The sequence below is a fragment of the Amia ocellicauda genome, chromosome 16 (assembly GCF_036373705.1).
Source record: "Amia ocellicauda isolate fAmiCal2 chromosome 16, fAmiCal2.hap1, whole genome shotgun sequence".
In the NCBI taxonomy this organism is placed as follows: Eukaryota; Metazoa; Chordata; class Actinopteri; order Amiiformes; family Amiidae; genus Amia; species Amia ocellicauda.
In genome coordinates, this window is record NC_089865.1 from 15537555 (window position 1) to 15552229 (window position 14675).

Below are 14675 nucleotides of genomic sequence, written 5' to 3' on the forward strand. Positions count from 1 at the left end.
GGGCCAGGGGGGTATGGTTGCCCCGGCCCTGTGGAATAGCCCTGAGGGTTCTGGGGGAAGCCAGAAAGATTGTTGTTTCCTACAGCCCAAAGTGAAAAGATAATGGGAAAGATTATTGACTAAATACAATGGATGCTGTGAAATGTATTTTCTTATGGTATATAATGTCAAGAAGTTATTATCAACAAAGGATAAAACTACACTGGCTGCCCTTCTTCAACCAGTTAACATTTGTAAGGGTTGCAGAATTCGAATAACTAACAAATGTTGTGCTGATAGAGTGCTGATAGAAACTATTACCTGAATGTTGGCCCCACATTTTGAAATGTTTTACCTAAAAGGTGGGGTGGGAAAAAAGGTAATTTAATTGTCAGAAATCCAACTTCATGCACAAAATGAATACAAAAACAAAATCAAACAAACGTAACACTTTTGCTCCCCCTGGAATAATGTAATGAGACATTTTAGTTTTTGATACACTACTAGAACAATTTCCAGTTTTTTTTAAATTTAAGCAGTTCAAGTCCGGTGAATGACCTGAAATGGTACAAAGGTAAGCGATAAACTGACAGAGGTTTAAAAAAAAGTTTAGGTTTCTAAAAACTGAAAAATAATGTACATTTCAGCATTGTATACTGTGTTACTTCAAAATCTTTTTGCATTATTTGGCAGTGTTAGGCGCAGTGTTACACTGTATTCCTACAATGCACACATCACTTGAAAGCTTATTCTATTGGCTAGCAGTGCGTTTCATTCTCAAACACATCCGATTTACAGTTTCTGTGTCACCTGCCGTCATTCATAGAGCCCTATGATTTCTGCGATGCAGAAAACGCAGACAGAATCGCGGAATTTGGTAATAAAAATTGAATCAACTGTAAAACATGGAAAATTGCAGAATTTTCCATTATTTGGCTGAAACTGATTTTAAAAAAATCTAATAAATCCCCTCTGAGGGCGATTTAGGCGGGTAAAAAACGGAATTTGGGAAAAAATAAAACGGATTTCATAGGGCTCTACATTCAGAGCCTGGGGGGTAAACGTACAATATGCTCCAGGGAGGGGATCTAGTTCAGACTGTCACGGATCACTCAGTTCGATTGGATTTCTTTGCAAATAGGCTTATTTTGTTCACAGCAACCTAATGATTAATCCAGTACACATCATTTGATGTTCTATCAAACACAGAGAAATTCAGAATCAATTATGTAAAATCATTGTGTATTAGTACACTGTCAACAGAGTTTCCATCTTAACATTTTGACCTCTCAATGTAGAAGTGGTAGAAGTGTGTGTTGCTTCTACCAAATTATGGATGGTCTTGTTTTGATCAGTAGACGGTCTGGTTCCAGAATATGTCATAATTGTCAATATTTTCTGAGATTTTGTATTCCTACTGAGACCAAATATCCCCCCAACCCTATTTCAGAATTGCAGGGGTTGTTATACAAAACAAACGAATACTTCACATCATTAGAAAGCTGAGACTCTCAGCTTTCATGGGATACCAAACACTTGGCAAACAACACAACAGTGAAGAGCACACATAGGATTAAAAGAAGCACATGGATTTGGTGTCCTTTTAACCAGAGAGGTTTGTCATCATAAGGTGTTACATTTTGTTAAATAAAATCTCCAATTCTTTAGTTGTTCTATGCTTTAATTTCAGAGTACAATGAGACATTATACTGCGTAAATAAAATAAAATAAAAACATTTAGGTGTTCTAAAACTTTTGACCGGTTTACATTGGTGCAAATAAATATGGTTGGAAATTCAACTTGAAATTGAAAACTGTTCTGGCCAATTGCCAAGTAAAGTGTTAAGTTACCACCTCTAGCTGCTCTCTTCACTGGCTCGGTGAAGTGGATTTTGTTGATTTGGGCTTCAAAACAGTACTCAAATATGCCCAATTCTGTTAGTCAAAGACAGGCCATAATCTCTCAGGTACATATATATAAAAGAAAGAGGATTGTACCTGTCAATCTTCACTCTGTGCTGTAACTGACATCCGAACACAACAGGATGAACCTTTATATAAGAGGTCTGTGTATTTATATTTATGATAATATGATCCAGATATGGACCTTAGATAGAATGATTGAATATGAATTCCTGAAATTGTGCTACAAAAAACAGTGGCACACAGAGGTACTTGCTATGGATATATATATAAAAAAAGAAGTTCAGATAATCAGCAGTCTTCTCTTGCTTTAACTAGAATTAGGAACTGCGGGGGCCATTGACAGTCAATCTTTCCAAATGGTGCAGCATTCAGAAACAGGGAGAACTTGTCACATAATGGTTTATTTGAGCAACAATGCCCAGATGGCACAACTAATCCTGAAATGATGAGTGTCCAGAGGTGTATTAAACCACTTTTCAAATTGTAAAACAAATTGCTTAAAATGACACAAAATACACAGTGTTCTTATGTGTAATGCATATAAACATAATTTTAAAAACACACACATTTCAGGGCAAGTTGAATAATAAGAGAGTTCTACTTACTGGTGGTTGATAAGCAGCTATCAGTGTTTACTACTGAAGAACCTGCTGCTCAAATACTCTCCCAACTCCAGTTCCCTTCCCACACATTAGCAATATGTCATGTGCTTGGCTCGAGGTGTGGCTGGGTGTGAGTTTCAGTTGCTAAGGAAAAACACTTTACTTTAGCAGCAATGTCTACCAAAACAGGAAATGTACCTTTGTAAATGTTATTACAACAAGGTACGGTATCTGTTGTCAATGTAGATGATATCTAGTGATCAATTACAAATGCACGTTCCATACTCCTGTCTTGGCAATCCATTCATAAAGAATACATTATATAAAATAAAATATATAAACAATTATGAATTAATTATTATTTATTTTGCATTTCTGAAATAGATATATATAGGGCAGTGGAGGGTAGGGAGTTGTAATGTTGTACAAACACTATCATAACCCCGAAATGTATATTAGTCGCTTTACATTTGCAATTTTACTAGCATTATCAAACAAACAATTTATATTGTAATGAAAGGATTTGTTTAATGCAAGCATTTCCCTGAAAGCCCTTTTCTAAGCATTCATAACATCAAGGCAATGAACATCAGAGCGTGACTCTGCTGTTATTAGTGCTGCAATTACAGACCAAAGTAAACACACTGCATGTGGCTTTATTTTATTTATTTACCACCGTGTTCAGTGGTATGAAGTAATGAAATGTAAAATGCCTCCGGATGGTTTGTGATGCAGTAGGGCTGGGCCTTCCTTCTTTTTCAAATGTTAACTGACATTAAAAACATCCTCTGGTTCCTGACTAGCGGACAAATGATGCTAATCACAATGTTGGAAGCTGCAATTGAAGGACAAATAAAGCAAACTCTAATGCCATCACAAGACAGACACAGTGCACTCATGCTGTGCTTTTTTCTTGACATTCCCAGGTAGTTTGTGTTGGTCTGACTGACAACAGGGCAGGTCTTTGCTCTTTGAGGTTCATCACCGCATTGTAGCAGGCAGCGAACACTGCAGTCTTAAGGGTTTTGGCTGCCACCTACATGGAGAAGAAAAAACAGAAAACTTGTGCATATATTCCCACGTGAAACATGAGTGCATACATGCCATCAATTGCACTCGTCTCAAACCAGTCCCATATCACTAATCTTCCCAGAGTTTTATGCTTGGCAGTGTGCATTTTCAAGCCTTGAGGAATGTTAAAAATGAATGTTAGAAAGAGTCTGTGCTTGACGTAAAATAAACCAGTCTGGTCAATCCGGTTCTTCAGCATTGTGTGCATCACGTGATCCTAAAAGCCTTTGCCTTCATGGGTCACCTCCCACTAAAGCATCTGCCACGGTGTAGCTGCCACTCCCCAGAGACTGGAGAAGAGACCAAGGTGCTCACATTAGGGTTCACCATGTCAGACCTTTACCTGTTGTCTGTGTTTTTATATGGATGATGCTTCTCCAGTTTACCTAAATACTATCTCTGCTCATATTGTTCCAGTGCTGTGTACAGTTCCAAAATAACACTTTTTTTTTTGTCTACATATATAAATGAATGTGCTTCTTTATACATTTATATTCATTATTTTATTTGTTTAAACAGCAATCATAGCAACTTAAACTATATTGAATATGTAGTCTAAGAAGGTGCAAGATTATTATTATATTTACTATTACAATTAGTATGGTTTTAGAAGCTGAATGTTGTAGAAAATATACATTAGAACCAAAACAGAAAATGAAATACACAGAATCAGCCAGGTCTGAAAAGATCTGCTACTGAAATTAGTTTTACTTAAAAAAAAACTCCAGACTCATCGATTGTATTCTGCAAAGTGTAGAACCTAAAATAATACAGTAAACTAAATGTTACTGAAATACTGTATGCTAGGTCTCTTGCTTTTCTTTCCCAGCTGTGAACTTTAAACTGTCACCACAGTGATGTATTTCAGATTTAAGAAATAAGACATTAATTGCAGTTTGAAAATGTAAATTTTAATAACTTGACAAAGTTATATTTTAATTAACAGATGAAATAATGAGTAAACACCCACAATATAACCCCCAAGGTGAAATACGTGTTTTCTTAACTGTTATAAATACCTAGTGTTACCATTTTAATTTCTAACTTCTAACTTTTAACTTCCCTTTATCAGAGTTAAAAGAGAAATACTGAATACATGAAAAATACATTCTGAAAGAAGTAAAAACAGTATATGACTCTGCAACATTACGGGAATATGCAGGTTTTAGAAACACCTTTTGCAAATCACTCATAATATGCAAGAAAAATGGAAGCAACATTTATATTTATATCACAATATTAATATATTTAATTAATTTCTAATGATGGGAATATTTTTAAAATACATATTGAGTAGAGTGCAGGTAAAAAATAGAACAAAAAACACTTTTACATATAAAAAAGTATATTAAAATCCTTTCAGAAAACCAAAACCCCAAAACCCGAAAAACCCAAAGGTAATTGAGTGGCTTGTCCTGTTCTTCAGAAGAGCACCTCATTTAGGCATCTGCAGAACATGGCTGTATAATCAGAGCTGGACAAAGGAAGAAGAACTTTCAACATTGTTCACAAATACAGTTTACATCTCTTTTCTTTCTCTATGCATATTTATGTGTATTAATGAGCCTTCTGAGCATCTGTATTTCAGAAGCACATGTAATTTGGTCACTTGAAGTCATATTAGAAGAAGGTTGCTGCTGTTTTCCCCACAATTATTCAATTAACCAAATGTACAAATCACACTGTAACAATCGTGCTGCTCAGAGTTGTATGTTTTAGGTGGAACTCATCAATTGTTAACATTAGTCTGAAAATATGGATTGAAAGTTATAAAAAGTGCCCTAATTGTTTAATTGCTGGTAGTATAGATGCCATTGTTACCCCTCAGTGGTGCCCATGGTGCCCGTGGTGCCCATGGTGCCCATGGTGCCCGTGATGCTCGTGGTGCCCGTGGTGCCCGTGGTGGCCATGGTGCTCATACATGTTGTGACCATGGCCATATCCATAATTTTGCCCAATAAAAGGCTGATTGGGAAATGGCTGGTAATATCCAGGTTGGCCAAGGGCATAAGGCTGGAGACATCCATCTGGCCCTATGAAATAGCCCTGAGGGATCTGGGGCAAGCCAGATTGATGGTGGTGTCCTACAAGGAAAGATTATTGACTAATACAGTAAATGCTGTAAAATGTACTTTCTTTATACTGTCAATACATTATTCACACTAAAGGATAAAACTACACTGGTTGTCCTTCTTCAAACATTTAATACTTGTAAGGGTTGCAGAATTCTAATAACTTAAAAATGTTAATTATTTTGAAGAGTGCTGATACATAGTATTCATTGTTCTTGGAGTAGAAAACAAGGACACATCTGGATGTTTTCAAGTGACACTGAATGAGTTAGAAACAAGGCCAAATAATGTATTAAACTTTCCTATACAATTCAGCAATTTAATTCCACTAATACTAATAAAATTTTATGTTGTGAGTGTGAATAAGTGATTTAGGGTAATAGAAAATATTACCTGAATGGTGGCCCCACATTTTGAATTATTTTACCTAAAAGTTGGGGTGGAACAAAACGTATGTAATTGTCAAAATTCAAGTTATTGAAAAAAGTGAATACAAAAAACAAAATCAAACAAACGTAATAAAGTTATTTTGAATGCATTTGACATGAAACTTAAATATATACAGTTTTTTCTTTCTTCGATATCTATGGAAGGTGCTCCCACAGCAATGACGTAAAGAGGCACATTTTTTCCATTTTGTTTTGTTGTTTTTTAAGTTGTTGCAAATACATACGTATGGAAATTCAACTTGAAATTGAAAACTGTTCTGGCCCATTGCCAGGTCAAGTGTTAAGTTACCAGCTCTAGCTGCTCTCTTCACTGGCTCAGTGAGGTGGATATTTTCTCTTTTGGGCTCCAAAACAGTGCTCAAATATGCCCAATTTGGTATTTTTAGCTGGAGTCTGTTAGTCAAAGACAGGTCATAATCTCTCAGGTACATATAGATCAAATAAAGAGGATTGTACCTGTCAATCTTCACTCTGCTGTAACTGGCATCCTAACACATAGTATTTCAAACTGGATGAACCTTTCTTTACATAAGAGTTCTGTGTATTTATATTAATTATAATATGATCCAGATATAGCCCTTAGGTGGAATGAGTGAAAATGAATCCCTGAAATTGTGTTACATAATGCATGGCACACAGAGGTACTTCCCATGGATATATATTAAAAGGAAGTTCAGATAATCAAAACTCCTCTTCTTTAACTAGAATTAGGAACTACCAAGCCCAAGCCCGTTGACCTTAAATATCACAGAAAGATCTAGCCAGCAGATTATCTTGTCAGTGCAGTTGATCTCTCCAAATGGTGCAGCATTTAGAAACAGGGAGAACTTTTCGCATAATGGTTTATTTGAGCAACAATACCCAGATGGCACAACTAATCCTGAAATGATGAGTCTCCAGAGGTGTATTAAACCAATTTTTTGATTGTAGAACAAATTGCTTAAAATGACACAAAATACAGTGGTCTTACATGTAATGCATATAAACATAATTAAAAAACACACACATTTCAGGGGAAGTTTTGTAAGTCGCCTGGATAAAGGCATCTGCTGATAAGTAAATCAATCAATCAATAAATAATAATAATAATAAAATAAGTTGAATAATTATAGCGTTATACTTACTGGTGGTTAATAATCAGCTATCAGTGCTCACTGTTGAAGAACAATCTGCTCAAATACTTTTCCAATTCTAGTTCCCTCCCACACATTCACAGTCATGTGCTTGGCTGGAGGTGTGGCTATGTGTGAGTTTCAGTTGCTGTGGAAAAACAACTTCATTTGAGCAGCAATGTCTACCAAAACAGGAAATGTACCTTTGTAAATGTAATTACAACAAGGTACTGTATCTGTAGTGAATGTAGGTGATCCCTTGTGATCAATTATCGATGCACGTTCAATACTCCTGTCTTGACAATGCATCAGAAAGAATTCATTTTATAACATAAAATATATACAATTATAAATGATTTATTAGTATTCATTTTGCATTTCTGAAATAGATAATTTCAATAGGCCAATAAAGGGTAGGGAGTTGTAATGTAGTAAAAACACTATCACAACCCCCAAGTTTATATTAGTTTGTTTACATTTGCAAATTTACCAGCATTATCAAACAACTAATAATTGATATTGCAGTGAAATGAGTTTAATGCAAGCGTTTCACTCATAAAGCCCTTTTCTAAGCATTCATAACACCAAGGCAATGAACATGAGAGTATGACTCTGTGCTGTTAGTGCTGCACTTACAGACCAAAGTTAACACACTGCATGTTCAGTGGTATGAAGTAATGACATTTAAAATGGTTTGTGATGCAGTAAGGCTGGGCCTTCCTTCTTATTAAAATGTTAACTGGTCCCTGAATAGCAGACAAATTATGCTAATCACAGTGTTGGAGTTGCAATTGAAGGAAAAAGTAAGCAAACTTTACTGCCATCACAAGACAGACACAGTTCACTCATGCTGTGCTTTTTCCTTACATTCCCAAGTAGTTTGTGTTGGTCTGACTGACAGCAGGGCCAATCAAACTGTTTCCACTGATCTGGGACAGTGCCCTGTCTAAATGCCAAATATATTATTTTGATTACTGTTGCAGCAAGATTGTGTACATGATGTGCATTTCAGCTTTCTGTATTGCTCTGTGCAGCTGGTTTTAGAATAGACACAACTCTCTTTTAAGGCCAAATAAAGGTTAAATGATCAAGAAGAATGTGATATGGTTTGGGGCACTTCAGTGACGTCATGGGGTTGCCTAGCAACCAACAGGAGAAATCTCCTAATCTGATAGTATGTTCTTTAGAAAAGCTTCAGATGGAGCTTCCAAACAGGCCATCTCGTTATAGCTGAATTAACTATGTCTAGTATTATTCTACTTAAATCGGGCACTGAGTCATCCTTTTCTGCCTATCTATTGAGGGAGAAGATTTCATTCCAACAACATGAAACCCTATGGATAACTATATGGTGCCAGGTGTAACAGATATTTTTAAAGGCTTTTAAATAAATAAATAAATAAATAAATAAGCAAATAAAATGTTTGAGTGCATCCACTTGTTACCTCAATACACAAATACTACAACACATGACAATTTTAATCAACATGAACCTGAGTGCGTCTTTTTGATTTTTATTATGTAACAAATGTTCAACAAATATAGGGTAAAGAAAAAGCAACATGTGGTTTATGTTTACACACTGAAAGAGTTCAGCTGAATCGGTGAATTAATTATTAATTAATTTATTCCAACATAAAGATTGTGAAATAATGGCTGCGTAAAGTGGTTATATTACATTACAATCCAATTGTCCAGCAGATACTAGATCAGGTGAGGAAACAAAAAGCTTCCACTCTGAGGGTGTGTATTTAATGTTTTAATCTGTGAATTTAGAGGCCTGCACAGGACTGTTGCACTTTTACTAATTATTGATGGTTTAATTCTTCAAATCTAATTCAGAACTATTTTTCAATACCTCAGCCATCTTAGGAGAGAACAATAAATGTGTTGTTGGTTAAGGTGAGGCTCTCCACAATATTCTATTTTAATTAGTATGATTTTAATTTATACCATCATATACATTTACTACCAATATAGCCTTTGCCAGAGACAGGTTACATACTCCACTTATGAAGCATCGTCTTTAATGTCTTTGAGGTTAATCACAACATTGTAGTAGGCAATTAACACTGCAGTCTCAAGGGCTTTGGCTGTCACTGACATGGAGTAGAAAAACCACTTTACCTGTGTATATGCTCAAGTGAAACATGAGTGCATACATGCCAGCAGTAGCAACTTAGTAGCACAGTTGTCTCAGACTATTCCCATATCATTAAACTGCCCAGAGATTTATGCTTGGCATTGTGCATTTTCAAAACCTTAAGGAATGTTTCAAATGGCTGTTAGGAAGAGTCTGTGCTTGATGTAAAATAAACCAGTCTGGTCAATCCGGTTCTTCAGCATTGTTTGCATTGTGTGATCCTTTATTTATTGAAACATAGACCTAACCTCTAGTCCAGTGTCACATTGCATTATTTAGCCTTTAGCCTTTGCCTTCATGATTCACTTCTCACTAAACCATCCGCCTCAGTGTAGCTGCCACAGCCCAGTTAGCAGGAAGCAAAAAGCAGGCCGAGACTGGAGAAGAGACCAAGGTGGTCACATCAGGGTTCACCATGTCAGACCTTTACCTGTTGTCTGTGTTTTTTTATGGATGATGCTTCTCCAGTTTACCTAAATACTATCTCTGCTCATATTGTTCCAGTGCTATGTACAGTTTCAAAACAAAAGGTCTACATATATAAATTAATGTCTCTTTAAACATATATGTAAATGATTTGTATTTGTTTAAACCACAACTCTAGAATTGAAACTATATTGTATATTCAGTCAGAATATTCAGAAGGTGCAAGATTATTACGTTTTTTACGGTTACAATTAGTATGGTTTTAGAACCCGAATGTTGCAGAAAATATACATTATAACCAAAACATCAAATGAAATGCACAGAATCAGCCAGGTCTGAAAAGATCAGCTACTGAAATATAATTTTACTTCAAAGAGTTCACATTACACTCATAGATTGTATTCTGCACAGTGCATTACCTACAATAATACAGTAAACAAAAGGTGATAAAAATGTTACCGAAATACTGATTGTTAGGTCTCTTCATTTTCTTACATATACATACACACATTAAAATATACTTACTAATCAATTATATTTGAAAAGATTTCAATTGATTCAGCTGTCACCCCACAGTATTTAAGTTATATTTTACTAAACAACGTAATGAGTAAAACCCCACAATACAACCCCTAAGGTTTTATTGTTACAAATACCTAGTGTTACCATCTTCACTTCCCTGCACCAGATTTTTAAGGATTTAATTCCTCTAAAGCAAGACCCCAAAAGCTGTAAAACCCAAAGGTAGGCGAGTGGTTTGTCCTGTTCTTCAGGAGCGCACTTCATTCAGGCATCTGCAGAACAGGGCCTTCTAGTCAGAGTCAGAGTGCTGCACAAAAGAGGAAAAACATCAAACATGTTTCACAAATACATTTTACATCTGTTTTTTTCTCCATGTAAATTTGTGTATTAATGAGCCTTCTGAGCATCTATATTGAAGCAGCACATTTAAAATGGCCATTCAAAGCCATGAGAAGAAGGTTGCTGTGGTTTTCCCCAAAATAAGACTGTGCTTTGTACAGTTGGTTAACAATGTAGCAATATTGCTCCTCAGAATTTTAAAACTCAATTGTAAAAAGGAGTCTGAAAATATGTATTTAAAGTTATAAAAAAAGTGACCTAATTTGTTTAATTGCAGATAGTATAGATGGCATTATTACCCTTCCATGATGTTCATGGTGTCCATGCTTCTTGTGAAATAAGCCGAGTCCATGACCATGCTTATGCTCGTGACCATGCTTATGCTCGTGCCCATGCTTATGCTCGTGCCCATGCTTATGCTCGTGCCCATGACAATGCCCATGCCCATGTTCGTGCTTGTGATCGTGACCATGACAAGGCCGAGTAGGACACGACTGGGGGCATCCACCTGGACCAGGGGGACAAGGTTGTGGGTATCCACCTGGGCCAGGGGGAAGAGGCTGTGGGTATCCACCTGGGCCAGGGGGACAAGGTTGTGGGTATCCACCTGGGCCAGGAGGACAAGGTTGCCCAGGGCCTGTGGGATAGCCTTGAGGGTTCTGGGGGAAGCCAGAAGGATTGTAGTTTCCTACAGCCCAAGTGAAAAGATAACGGGAAAGATTACATAAATTGACAGTGGATGCTGTAAAATGTACTTTCTTTACGGTATATAATTCACAACAAAGGATAAAACTACACTGGTTGCACTTCTTCAACCAGTTAACATTTGTAAGGGTTGCAGTTTTCTAATAACTAAAAAAAATGTTAATTATTTTGAAGAGTGCTTATATATAGTAAATATTGTACTTGGAGTAGAAAACAAAGACATCTGGATGTTTTCATGTGAACTTTAAACAAGGCCGAATTATTTAAGAAACTTTACTAAAATATTCAGCAGTTAAATTTAACCAATAATAATAATTTATTTTGAGAGGGTAATGGACTATAGTGTAGGGTAATAGAAAACATTACCTGAATTTTGGCCCCACATTTTGAAATTTTACCTAAACGTTGGGGTGAAAAAAAAGAAAGTTATTTAATTGTCAAAATCCACCTCCATGAACAAAGTGAATACAAAAAAACAGAATCAAAGTAATTTTGAATGCATTTGACATTGAACCGAAATATATATACATCTCTAGGAGATGCAACACTTTGAGATATCTATGGAAGGTGCTCCCAATGCAATGATGTAATGAGACATTTGTCCGGTTTTGTTTTCTAATTTTGGTACAAATACAAATGTATGGAAATTCAACTTGAAATTGAAAACTGTTCTGGCCCATTGCCAGGTCAAGTGTTAAGTTACCAGCTCTAGCTGCTCTCTTCACTGGCTCAGTGAGGTGGATATTTTCTTTTTTGGGCTCCAAAACAGTGCTCAAATATGCCCAATTTGGTATTTTTAGCTGGAGTCTGTTAGTCAAAGACAGGTCATAATCTCTCAGGTACATATAGATCAAATAAAGAGGATTGTACCCGTCAATCTTCACCTTGATGTAACCAGCATGTGAACACAACTGGATGAACCTTTACAGTTACATTTACAAGAGTTCTGTGTATTTATATTTATTATAATATGATCCAGACATGGACCTTAGATGGAATGAGTGAATAAGAATCTCCAAAATATTGCTACAAGAAACCATGGCACACAGAGGTACTTGCCATATACATATATAAAGAAGGAAGTTCAGGTAAATCAGTCACATTCTGTCTTCTCTCGTTTTAACTAGAATTAAGAACTGCAGGGGCCATTAACTTATGGGAGTAGTTTTTATGGTTTTATTGTAAAAGACATTGTTTAAAATTACCTAGAATACATGCTGATCTTACTTGTTATACATATAGCCTAAACATAATACATACACACATATACACTATATATATATATATATATATATATATATATATATACACTATATATATATATATATATAGTGTATATATATATATATAGTGTATATATAGTGTATATATATATATATATATATACACACACACACACACTATATATATATATATATTTTTTTTTTTTTTTTTTTTTCAGGGCAAGTTGAATAATAAGAGAGTTCTACTTACTGGTGGTTGATAATCAGCTATCAGTGCTCACTGCTGAAGAACCTGCTGCTCAAATACTTTCCCAACTCCAGTTCCCCTCCCACACATTCACAGTCATGTGCTTGGCTGGAGGTGTGGCAGGCTGTGAGTTTAATTTGCTAAAGCAGCAATGTCTACCAAAACTGGAAATGTACCTTTGTAAATGAGTCCACCTTTGTCTGGACAATGCATTCAGAAAGAATACATTGTATAAAATAAAATATATAAAATTAATGAATTATTATTATTCATTCTGCATTGATTAAATAGCCTGTTTACATTTTCAATTTTAACAGCACTATGAAGTAACTAATAGCACTACATGAAATTAAAGGTTTAAAACACCTGCATACTCTTTATAAACTCAAGAAATCTACAAGTTTACTAAATTCACACAGTGTGTAAACTGCTTTGTAAACATTACGTTTGCAGTGATTACAAATCTGCTTACCTAGTAGCTCACCATGTATATTTGTACAGCTGGTTTACAAACAGTGGCTCTCAAAAGTATTCACCCCCCTTTTCCACATTTCATTGTGTTACAACATGAAATCAGAATGGATTTGATTAGTTTTTATCAACACAGAAAATGTCCTTAATGTCAAAGTGAAAAATATAATCTGCAAACTGTTCTAAATTAATTACAAATACAAAACAGAAAATAATTGAATACAATCAAGAATCACCCCCTTTGCTATGACATACCTGATTGAGCTAGGGTGAAACCAATTGTCTTTAGAAGTCATATAATTAGCTGAATGGAGTCCACCTCTGTGCAATTAAGGTTTGTCACATGATTTCAGGTTAAATACACCTGTCTTTGGTAGGTCCCACTGTTGGTTAGTAGAATGCCTAACAAAAACTAAATCATGAAGATGAAGGAATGTTCAATGCAAATCTGGAATAAGGCTCTTTGAATATCCCCTAGAGCAAAACTGTGTATCTGGGCAAGAAGGGCACTAATAAAGGAGGCCAAAAGGCCTATGGCAACATTAAAGGAGTTAGTTTTCCATGGCTGAGCTGGGAGACACTGCAACAATAGCCTGGGTGCTTCACAAAAGTGGCCTTTATGGGAGATAAGCAAAACAAAAGGCATTGTTGAAAAAACTTGCATTAATTCTTGGCTAAATTCTGCCAGAAGGCATGTGGGAGACTGAGTCCGAGTGGAGGTCTGATGAGACCAAAAAATAGCTTTTTGGCCTCAACACTAAGTGCTACTTTCGGTGCAAGCCTAACACCGCACATAATACTGAAAATGCCATCATGGTGATGGCAGCATCATGCTATGGGGATGCTTCTGTCTCAGGGCCTGGAAATATTGACTGAAGGGGGAGATTACTTATTCATTCAATTATTTTCTGTTTTGTATTTGTAATTAATTTAGAACAATTTGCAGATTATATTTTTCACTTATGGACATTTTCTGTATTGATCAGTGGCAAAAACTCCTGATTTAAATCCATTCTTATTTCATGTTGTAAAACAAGTCCAAGGGGGGTGAATACTTTTGAGAGCCATTTACTGTAAACTTATTGTTTCACACTCAGTTTACAGAATAATTTAAGGTGTAAATTCAGGTTCACAATCATACATCACCTTTAGTTAATTGTAAACATTACATTTGCAAGAGTTAAATTACACAACATTGTAGGTTATCAGGTTTAGAAATTGTAAACTTTAGGTCTGTGTATAGTTTACACAGCAGTGTAGTATGTAAACTTTAAGTAACCACTAATGATGGGCTGCTTGGCACTCACGCTCGATACTGTCCTAATCTTTTCGACACTTACTGCATCGCAAACAACATGCTAAGACATGTTCCAAAAACCCTTCTGGTC

General features: G+C 35.7%; 1 long non-coding RNA gene across 2 annotated transcripts; it reads right to left on the reverse strand.

Annotated features, from left to right (window-relative positions):
- Window positions 1-4467: 4467 nt before the first annotated feature.
- On the reverse strand, window positions 4468-12851 carry LOC136711960 (uncharacterized). 2 transcript variants are annotated; one of them, XR_010804790.1, is made up of 4 exons: window positions 12820-12851; window positions 6044-6077; window positions 5400-5662; window positions 4468-5052 (listed from the first exon to the last, which is right to left on the reverse strand). It is a non-coding gene; the product is annotated as an uncharacterized LOC136711960 (long non-coding RNA). The 2 variants fall into 2 exon arrangements; XR_010804789.1 differs by lacking the exon at window positions 12820-12851 and adding an exon at window positions 7224-7321.
- Window positions 12852-14675: the final 1824 nt, after the last annotated feature.